This window comes from Cryptotermes secundus, unplaced genomic scaffold (assembly GCF_002891405.2).
Source record: "Cryptotermes secundus unplaced genomic scaffold, Csec_1.0 scaffold303, whole genome shotgun sequence".
In the NCBI taxonomy this organism is placed as follows: Eukaryota; Metazoa; Arthropoda; class Insecta; order Blattodea; family Kalotermitidae; genus Cryptotermes; species Cryptotermes secundus.
The window spans coordinates 3,069,494-3,080,822 of record NW_019726229.1 but is presented as its reverse complement, the minus strand read 5'-3'; the positions used below and the strand labels follow the sequence as shown (position 1 = coordinate 3,080,822).

At 37.7% G+C, this 11,329-nt stretch overlaps 1 long non-coding RNA gene across 1 annotated transcript; it reads right to left on the bottom strand.

Moving 5' to 3' along the window:
* Positions 1 to 6,228: 6,228 nt before the first annotated feature.
* On the bottom strand, positions 6,229 to 10,389 carry LOC111864015. The gene is made up of 3 exons (XR_002842718.2): positions 10,108 to 10,389; positions 7,464 to 7,581; positions 6,229 to 6,399 (listed from the first exon to the last, which is right to left on the bottom strand). It is a non-coding gene; the product is annotated as an uncharacterized LOC111864015 (long non-coding RNA).
* Between the last annotated feature and the right edge of the window lie 940 nt (positions 10,390 to 11,329).

Genomic DNA, 11,329 nt, shown 5'->3' with positions numbered 1-11,329 from the left:
ACATTACATTTCTTGCAGTTAGCACTAGATTCATGTACATTAACTTGGCTCTGACCACTGCATCCCCTTCTTCGGAAATACAGCTACATCTGCAGCCAAACTATCAAATCCCAGGATAAAAGCTTGGGGCTGAGGCAGTGCTGTGCTCTTGAAGGTTGTTGAAGGTTACTGGAACAAAAAATACATGGTTTTGTTTGCATTTCCTACTGTACCTGCAAATTGTAAATTAAGCACTAACTTTATTTATATTAACTTTGCCCCACCCCTTCATGATGGGTCATTACTTCATTCTCTTCCAATATCACATGGACTTGAACACATGTTCTCTTGCATAGAAGCAAACTGCTTTACCACTGAGCTAATGTTTGTCATGCTCGATCATTCATCCAATGTTTGTCATGACTTCTGTATTCAGTACACGTTAAACAGATTGGTACAGCCAGTCTTAAGCTTTATATATACCATTCATATTGAGTTGTGTAAGGATTTATTCTACGTTTATTCTGACCATAAAGTGGGCTCTTCAAACAATCAGGCTCTGAGGATGTTTGTAATTTCACTGCACATGTAATTTTATAGGCAAATTCAACCAGTAGATGTGTGCGTCTCAGGCATGGGGCAGCTAACTTACCTTCTGAAGTTTCCATGTTCATGTCCACAGGGAATGTGTCTGCAGCTTTTTATGCGCCGAAGTGAAAGCATTTTTACCTACCTCCATAAACACAACCAACATGTATTCTTTCAACATGCTACTGAATTTTAATGTTTTGGTGTTCTGATATATTCACGATAGCTTTTAAGAACGGACAAGAATTTCCAGAATTTACTCTCAATCCGATTATTTTTTTGATGTTATTCATCCAACACATTACAATTCTTAAATATTTTAAAATTATCTGTTAACTGTATTTACAAGGTGAATCTTCTGGCAGAAGTTGTTTTGTATGTTCTCATACACTTCATTTTATTTGCATCCTCTACATATTCTGAGCGTAGTGCTGCACTAAGCACAGGAACAACTTTGTTTTTATTTCTTTATTGGTTGTATTAAAGCCAGCAGCACTCAATTCCAGTCATTCCTGACAGCATGCTGTAAAGCAGAAATATGTATCGGCGAGGATGAAGGCTGAACTAGTTGGCTGCATTGTCATAGATGCATACAGTCTCAGGTGACCTCAAACTCTGTTCAGGACATTAATGTTCTGCCCATATTGGCCTGCACTTTCCTGTGAGAACACAAGGCTCTTAGCGGATCAATCTCTTCTACATCAGAGGAGTTGACTGACCTGCATGGATCTATCAAGTAAAACTCTTGACAATGTGTCTAAAATTCTTATTTCCCCTTATATGTTTCATCTGTATCTGTACAGACATCCTTAGGGTGTACACGTAACAGGTTTTCCTAAAACGTGAAGCAAAGACATAATGGGCTCTGAAGAGTATTTATTAAAATATTGTTGCGTATCGGGCGTATATCGCGACAAATAAGTTCACGCCGTATTTTATATAGCGAATTTTATTTCACATTCACACTTACAATCACCCAAATTACAGATTTACGATTACTGCTATCTGCAGTATCACAATTAGTACACTCCAAATGCCACAATACAACTGACTGGCTGACTGACTCTGAATACAACTTGGCAACTGTTACAGTACAACTGACTGTGAATAGCCTTCGCTGCTCCCTATGTAGCCTCGATCGGACAATACGGCCACGTAATAGGCACCCTTGTTGCTAGCCACGCTGTCCGGAGTTGTTGACGGCTGCCTAGTAACCGCGATATCCCTCGGTGACGTCACCGCGTTGACTTGCGTTGCCTAGCGACCAGGATGCTAGGACTCGGCTAACATCGGCTCACTTCGGCTTCGCTCGGCGCATCACGGCTGGCNGCGGGGGGGGGGGGGGGGGGGGGGGGGGAGGGGCGTCATTCAGAGCTCAACATGTCACAATATATTACAAATATCCCACCCAGAAGGATCCAAATAGCCTCACACACATCAGAATGTTTATACTTGCTTCAGTGTATATCATTTTTGGATACAATGAATGTAAAATATCTTGCAACAGTGTAAGTCCTAAACTGTCAAACATTCTATGGATTACATTACAATTCAACTAAGTGATTCATATTGCTTTCACTACGCTGCAACACATCTGTCTTTACCACAGCCAAGTTATGGCAGTCATATTTCCACAAACTTGTATTACAGAATTCTACATCAATACGATGCCTAAACGGTTCACTATGGCTTCTCAGATTATTGAGGAATTAGCTGCCAAGAGATTTCTAACTGTACCAATTAGAAAAATACCTTAACATCTCCCCACCAACTCCCAAAGCTGCAGCAGTTCCTATCCAATTTATACTTATAATTACCTCTGCAATCAGACAGCAACTTACGTATCTTACATAGACGTTCTGAGTACCTTGTTTGATTTGATGTTTTCATGGCAATGTCTATAAGGAGTTCAGGGTCCTGCGTTGTAGCAACGTGTAGTTTGGAGATGGCCCAATGTTTAGGATGAATATGTCACCTCCACAACGCAGGGCTCTCTCCGAACTACACTTTGCTACAACTCAGAATGCTGTACTCTTCATTCCAAGTACCGGCCATAGCCTCCTCACTATCACCATGCAATTCAGAAGTATCGACAAACGCAGAACACGCAACTCTCAGTTCTCAATTCCTACACCTGACTCCCATGTCAAACCAAAACCAACTGTTATCTACTCGTGACTGTGTATTCCTGTATTCCCTGTATGTGCAATTACAATGTATGTTCTATAAGCAAACGAGTCTTCAGCTAAGATCTTCCATAGGAATATGGCTGTAACCACGAAGATTTCAGTCTTCTGGGATGTGACACCATGTAGTCTGGTAGAATGTTACCAACATTTCTGAGGAATGTGAGGCCTCCATCTTCAGGGTCTTTTCATTTTACATGTTTCTCCAAAGTGGTGGTAACATTCTACCAGTCTACATGGCCTCACATCTATGAAGACAACAGTTTTTCAAGTTACCAGGTGTTTAGAAAAGCCGACTGTCAATTAATCCAAATTGTCACTTGCTGATACTGTATGCAGATATGAGAGCCACAGTTTACAGGATGATTTTTGGGAAAGAGATATCATTGGCTGTACTTTATTCGATAGAAACTAGCAAAAGAGAGGTAAGCTGCAAGCATACACAGTCCATTTTACACATACACAAAAACTTTACCAAACGTGTATAACTTCTAACACTTCTGTAAGACATACATGAAAGTGATTTAGACCAACCAAAGTGAAAGCTGATATAATGCTTTAGACAGGTTTCATTATGGAACTCCCATATCACACTCCATCAAAATGCGTGTTGCCTGCGAGAACTGCAACATACAACAATGGGAATATAGACACAGTTCCGTCACAGAAAATGCTAAATTTTCTGAGCTATGAATATCAGCTTTGTCATGCTATCATTACATGCACCAGCAGTATTAATGGCCTGGGTGTTTTCTTTGATTCAAAGCTACATTTTCACACACATGTTAATTACATATTTTCTGAATGCATAATGCTGTTAGGCCTTATTCGCTCCATTACCTACAGATTTTCCTCCCTCGAGTGTCTATATGTACTATACTTTACTTTAGTCAGGTCCAAATTGGAATATGCCTCGGTAGTTTGGAACTCCATCACCTCAACTGATGCCAGTAAGCTTGAGCACATCCAGCAAAAGTTTGCGTCCACCTGTTTTTATTGTTTTTTCCCTCATATTCCATACACTTATACTGATGCTTTAGAAAAATTAAGTCTACATTCTTTACATAAATGGAGACATCACCTAACATCAAATGTTAGCCTTCGTGTTCCTCCCAGCAATCTTACGGACTTCTGATTGTTTGGTGTTTGTCCCTCTAATAAACACTGTCCTGCTGCTCGGTGTGCCTATGGTGCCAATGCGGTGGGTAAAGATCTCGACATATTTGCAATTGGAACAGTTTCTGTAAATGACACTGAACCTAAAATTGTTAAGACTATTTGTTAATGATACTCTTAATATTATGTGTGTGCATATGGTCTTATTTTATTGTTCTCTCCTGTTAATGTTAACTTTAATTTTTCTTGGCATTATTATTAATCTATTGTCATTATGTAGATTCTCAAATTTTTATTTGCTTTTTTAATTATTTTTATGTAATTCTATGTACTCATGCTTTTTAATTGGCCTCTGTGCTGTTAAGTTGTATGTAAATAAATATGAATTGAATTGAATTAGGATGTTGAGCTCCCACACGAATAAATAAGAATTGGGTTATTATTATTATTAACTTTATGTGTGTATGTATGTATGTGTCCTTTCTCACCACATAATGGAATAACAATTCGAAATGTACTTATTTTATTTTCTCTCCTGTTAATGTTAACTTTAATTTTTCTTGGAATTATTATTAATTTAATGCCATTATATAGACCGTCTTATTTTGTCTTTTAGTTATATCTGTATTTCTATGTACTCCTGCCAACTTTGTTATTGGCCTCTGTGCTCTTAAGTCTGCATGTAAATAAACACGAACTGAATTGAATTACACAAGATGGCATAACCATTAGAAATTTACATATTCAATTTTTTTTCTCCTGTCAATGCTAACTTATAGTTTTTCTTGTAATTATTATTAATTTATTGCCCTTGTATAGAGTGTCATATTTTGTTCTTTAATTATTTTTGTGTATTTCTAGGTGCTCATGCTAACTTTGTAATTGGCCTCTGTGCTGTTAAGTCTGCACGTAAAAACACATGAACTGAATTGAATTATTAATTACATTAATATGTCTTTGCTCCAGTGCTTACATTTAATTAGTCTTTGACTTTATGTTATGTTTGTCCATATGCAATTACTTTTATCTATACTGTACAGTGTCTGTAATTGGCCTCTAACAGAAATGAGTACCATCAATCTTCGTGGGGGTGGCGGGTAAAGGGTGGCCGGCACGTAAGGCTGACAACCTTCCCGCCACTTGTGAGCTGATTGCCTAGAGAAAATGTGGGAGCCTCAACGTCTGACAACACTAGGGGCCTCAATGGGCTGTTATAGGGACAGCTTTACCTCTCAAGTTCTTTCCTTTACAAGGAAAAACAGAACTACTATGGTTTAGTGATTACTTCCTTACAGTATCCACCAGATTTGATTATACAAACAATTTTACACAGAACCAGATTTTAATCTTTCACAATGGTGAAAAATCTTATTCTGGTCTCCTAAGTTATGACACTGTGTTGCCTGGCAGGTGGTTACCAGAGAACATACTGCCCCTGGCTTCAACAGACCAGCAGAAAACTTTGCTAACCATGTCATAAGCCAGAAGACCATGAATGTCTTTTACATAAAAACTTATATCAGTCATAATGTTACATTGCAGCATCCTGTTGCTTACATCTAACTTTGCGTTTTGCTTTGATGTCGACTGCGTGAAAGATCAGTTAACATTCTCTCACAGTTTTCTCTTTGTCGTCACCACATGTTTCAGCCTAACCGACCATCTTCAGGTGTACAGGTTGTTGTGATCAAGGAACCTCCTGCTCACTGTAATGCTGTTCTGTTTGTTATGTAGAGGCTTCGGATCGCATCTGGTTATGTGGGTTAACCATCTGTTTTTTGTTTAGGTGTCCTTGAGCTGAGCATATTTGTTGTGCTGTGGTTGGCTATCAGCACAACAAATTCCTGCCCCAGCAAGAACATTCAAGACAGCCACAGCCAAACAAAACCATGAAGCAAACACCAGCAGCTCATGGACACCTAAATAAAAAAAACAGAAGACTAACCCACATAACCAGATGCAATCTGAGGCCTACACATAACAGCAACAAAACACCATTACAACGAGCAGCAGATTCTGCAATCACAACAACCTGTACACCTGAAGATGGCTGGTTGGGCCAAAACATGTAGTGTCAATAAAGAAAATCAAGTGAATAGTTACTGATGTTGCACATTCACGGCATCACAGCAAGACACAAAGTCGGATGATATCATGCATATGCGTTACCCTCCTGCACGCAAACACAGTAAAGCAGAGAGGCAGTTTGTTGGACAAACAAATATCAGTCTGACATGGTCACACACATCAAACTGACATTTCTTCCTATAATACTGTAATAGTATCTTCGTGTCATGTTTTGGTCTTGACTTGCACACATTTTCACTTCAGTCCTGAAATGCCCTGATTTTCACTTCAGTCCTGACACGCACAGATTTTCACTTCAGTCTTGACATGCACAGATTCTGGTGGCATAGCAGCAAGAGAAAAGGCTATCTGCAAGAGCCATACATGGATGACAATACAGCAACAACTCCTTCCTCTTATGGCAGACAAGTCACTTGAGGTCTCGTGCTGGTGAGTTGCAGGCCTGAAACAATTACATGAATAGCATTAAAAAACAGATTCTGATTTGCATGCGAATCTGTATGTACGGTTTCAAACTTGATCCACTTTTAATTTCAACAAAATGTAAAACTTCTATATGGCTTGCAATGACACAAAAAATTTATGGTTACATAACATTCCTGCATGATAGTACTTGGCACTCCCCCACACATACACACACACAAACACGTTTGCTGGTACTCTCAGGTTCAGTTTTTGCCTCAAGATTGAAAAATACAGTGCAATGGTAAATGTGTGAGACTTCTGACAAGCCTGTCAATACAGATCAAGTATTTGCTGGTATACATTCTGGCCTAAAGAAAAGGTACTAATAATACCCATACACTAAGTAAACTTTGTTCAAAGATATCTCCATATTAGAACACTGTAAAAATATATGTAAGTAAATACTTCAGCTCCTTAAAAATGGGAAACTAATTTCCATTCCCTTACAAATGCAAGCCATGCAATACTGCACTACTTATATATAAAAAATTTCATGGAAGAACTTATGCTTATTTTCCATTTCCAAACTCCTGTCCAACCAAAATTCCCAGTCAACAATTATATAATTCTGTCCTCTACATTTCAGCTACTACAGGCAAAATACCATGATATCCATAGCCACATTTGTAATTTTCACTGTTTCACAAACTCTGATGTCAGTACAGCTTTTTAAAATGCAATTATCTAGATTAGATTATTAGCGGGAACCAAATATTGGTTCTAGAAGAACCGGAAACAAAATGGAACAAGAATAATCAAGCACAATAACAAATGTCAAGGACAATCAGCTCATAAAATGAAAATGTTGATCTTCCCCCAAACTTGAGTTATGTATCAGTTCCATCATTACAAAAACAGTGTTAACATTCTGCTCAATAATTAATAAAATACGGCTACAAACCACTCAAAAGACTATGCAAGGCATGGAGAATTGATGGGAGTCAACACAAACATTCACACTGCAAAATTATTTGCAAAGAAAATAATTGAAACAGTGAAGCTTCATTACTTACAGTTCACTATGACCAAGCTCATACTTACCAATACAGAAAAATGTTTGACACAAAATTTGTGTCTACTTTTAATCTCTCCTACAACGTCACATTTCATGAGCCAAATACAAACTAATCTATATTGCAAAGTGCTGTTTCGTAAGTACCTGTAATAATATTAATCTTTTCTTCTAACAAATAAGGAATCTTATATTTTAGCGTCCTGTTGCACTGATTTAAGTCCATGATTTATTTAAACCGTCTTGCAGTGCATACACTCATCTATCNCCCATTCTCCTCTCTTGGAGCACTCCTTCACTATCATGTGTGTGTTGTGCTTTTGTTGTGTCTTGCTCCTGTGACTGCGTGTGTTATACTGTTGGGCCTGCTGGGTATGTGTGTGTGACACACAGTATAACACACGCAGTCACAGGAGCAAGACACAACAAAAGCACAACACACACATGATAGTGAAGGAATGCTCCAACAGAGGAGGATGGGCGTGACTGGCGTAGTGAGATGCGACATAGAGATGAGGAATCCGGAACAATTTTAATATTTTTAACGTTTGACATTTGTCAATGTATATGATAGATATATATTTTAGTTATTTTAATGTGAGGACAAGGCATGCAATGAACTAGTTTGGCGTGGATTGAGTAAGCACCTGAAGATGGCATTTTTATGCCGAAACATGTAGTGCGAGTGAGAGAAGGAGATAGATGAGTGTATGCACTGCAAGACGGTTTAAATAAATCATGGAAATAAGGAATCATATAAACCTGCATAACATTTCTAAGAAGTCCTTCGTTCTCTCTCCAATATGATCCCATAATGGCATACTTCAAATTCTCAATTTCTAACATGAATATTAGGAGTAATCATTATTTTGCACATAAAATCAGCACCTATAACTTTGTCATCACATGACCTATCTGGTTCATTCCACAGCATACTAACTGTAGGTCTGTTAATTCTTTCGGTCACAGTGACGGGTTTACATTTACGTTTACAACCACCTCAGAGCTAAAGCACAGGCACAACCATAACCCTACTGCAGAATAAATGATACAAACTCCGTCCCAAGTGCAAACAATATATATTATATGTCTTTGATCTTGTTCTCTTCTACACTACATGTTTCTCCCTCTAACGACCATCATCAGGTGTATACTCTTACGTTGCTGCCACACTGAACCCAGTCTAAAATTTAACATTTAAAAAACACATTGTTATTTTCTTCGTTATTATCAACATCTACCTCGCTGATATCTGTCTGGTATGTAGATTATTTTGCACACGTCAATTTTGATTTTCCTGTAGTAGCACTATAAAATCTTTAGTTATAATTTTAAAATCCTTTAAAATTTTCTCTAAATTTTAAATTTAAAATTTAAAATTGTTAGGGTTACTCGCCCTATGTCTAAAGTGCTGCAGCGGCTAGTTCTCGTTTCCACACTGTACAGGTGTTATNTGTATCGTTTGAAATGTGGGATTGTGTGTTTCTATGTGTGTATCATTCATGTGTAGGCCTTTCTTACTTATTTTATATATATAGTATTTCTCTAATGTATTCAAATGTCTGCCCTTCTTTCCCGTTGTTACAACTTCCATTACCTCTGTTATTGTTCCGTATACATGTCCTCTATTTAGTATGTGATTTGAGTACCTGGAATTGCTATCATTATTTCTAATATCATATATATGTTCTTTATATCTAGTGTTAAATGTTTTGCCTGTTTGCCCAATGTATTTCAANATGTATTTCAAAGGGCAATCCACACATTTCATTTGGTATATGCCACTTTTATTGTATTTGTCTAATTGTGGTTTTTGTTTGAGTATGTTTTCTATTGTGTTTCGTGTGCGGAATGCTACTTTTATCTGTGTGTCTTTGAAAAGTTTTGTAACTTTTCTCACTTCTTTTGTACTATATGTAAATGTGGCCCACTTTGTTTTATGTTGTTGTTCGTCGTCATGTGTGTTTGATTTTTGTTTTCGTGTTGTCTGATTTAATCTTTTGGTTATGTTTGTGCCGTATCCGTTGTTATGTAGTATGTTTTTAATAGTGTTCTTCTCTATTTGTTTTCCTTTTTCTGTTATTGGGTATGTGTAGAGTCTATTTATGAGGTAATTAATATCTGACAATTTGTGCTCGAATGGATGGCACGAACTGTTAGGTATTATGATGTCTGTTTGTGTGGGTTTCCTATATACTGCGAATTGCAACCTATCTTCATTGCGAATAACCCTAACAATTTTAAATTTAAAATTTAGAGAAAATTTTAAAGGATTTTAAAATTATAACTAAAGATTTTATAGTGCTACTACAGGAAAATCAAAACTGACTTGTGCAAAATAATCTACATACCAGACAGATATCAACGAGGTAGATGTTGATAATAACGAAGAAAATAACAATGTGTTTTTTAAATGTTAAATTTTAGACTGGGTTCAGTGTGGCAGCAACGTAAGAGTATACACCTGATGATGGCCGTTAGAGGCCGAAACATGTAGTGTAGAAGAGAACAAGATCAAAGTCATATAATATATATTGTTTGCACTTGGGACGGAGTTTGTATCATTTATCGTGTAGAGTGCAACAGGATGCTTAAATATAATATTGTAAACTACTGCAGAACTGTAGCTGCACCTCTAATAAGAGTCTATATGATTAAAATTTATATATTCACCAAGATATACGTCGAACAATATTTGTCAAGTACACTCTTCTCCTACTTACTGAACAAAAATTATATTAATCATCACAGCATACACGTAAAGCTTTTACATTACAAACATATCACACATGTAACGTCGCACTACCTCAACGTATGTATATATGGCCGAATATTAGTAATTAATTAAAATCCTGCAGCCTTAACTGAATTTGACTTAATATAAACCCCTCTAAACGCTCTAAGCTCTCAAACGCCCTAGAAGCCCTCGCGTCCTCGAAACCCACGAACCGAATACTATGGTACAACTGTCATGGGTCATGGGGAAGGGGGAAACAATGGATCTCCTGCCATCTCTACGCTGAAGGACCTAACTAGATAGTCAGAACCAATCACAATTCAACTATTGCAATATATCGACTCGCTTAAGTGTGACCCAATCCCAATCGATCCTTATGATCCTTATACACCTTTTGCAATATATCGACGTTAGTGGTGACGGTTGGAGTCGCTGGAGTCGGGTTCGGTCGGGGCCGTCGGGGCCGTCGGGGCGTTGGCTGAAAAATGGTTTGTAGTTATCACAAACTGAATTTGGTCAGTTTCGCGGTTGATTGGTAAGTATGGGATTTGATTTGATGTAGTGAATCAAGAGTTGATGTTTACTCTTTAAGTTACATCGCCGTGTTATTTATTTTTATGCAATTAAGTTAGAAATATATATGAAGTGGAATATTCCTGTTAAGATATTTCTGTAGGTTATGCATCTTTCGATGTAGCTTAAAGAAGGTCTGTAGAATCTCGAAACTCATCGTGTGCTGTGATTGTGTTACAATATCTGTATTGTTTCTTGCAGGATGAATGGCGGGGGGGGGGGNTGTTACAATTTGTGTTTTTTTTGTGGGGAGAGAAGGGGGGGGGGGGGGATTGCGCAACCCCGGGGTGCTCGTCATCCAGTAGGCAAACAGGTTTGAAACTCTTAAACTTTCCCAGAGATTCAGCACGGTAAGTCTGTTTTAATGCATAATGTAATGTCTTTATTATGTGTTACTTAATCAAACGAAGACATTAAGTTTAGCTAGTGTCTATTAAATGTATTAAACGTTACCCCTCAATGTAGCACCAGCACCATGTTTGTAATACTTATAGATGAATTATTTCACNCCACACTGAATCCTGATATTGATCCTGCTGAAGCAGATAACCAGTGCTCTATACTGGGACTCTTATCGCTTAGTGG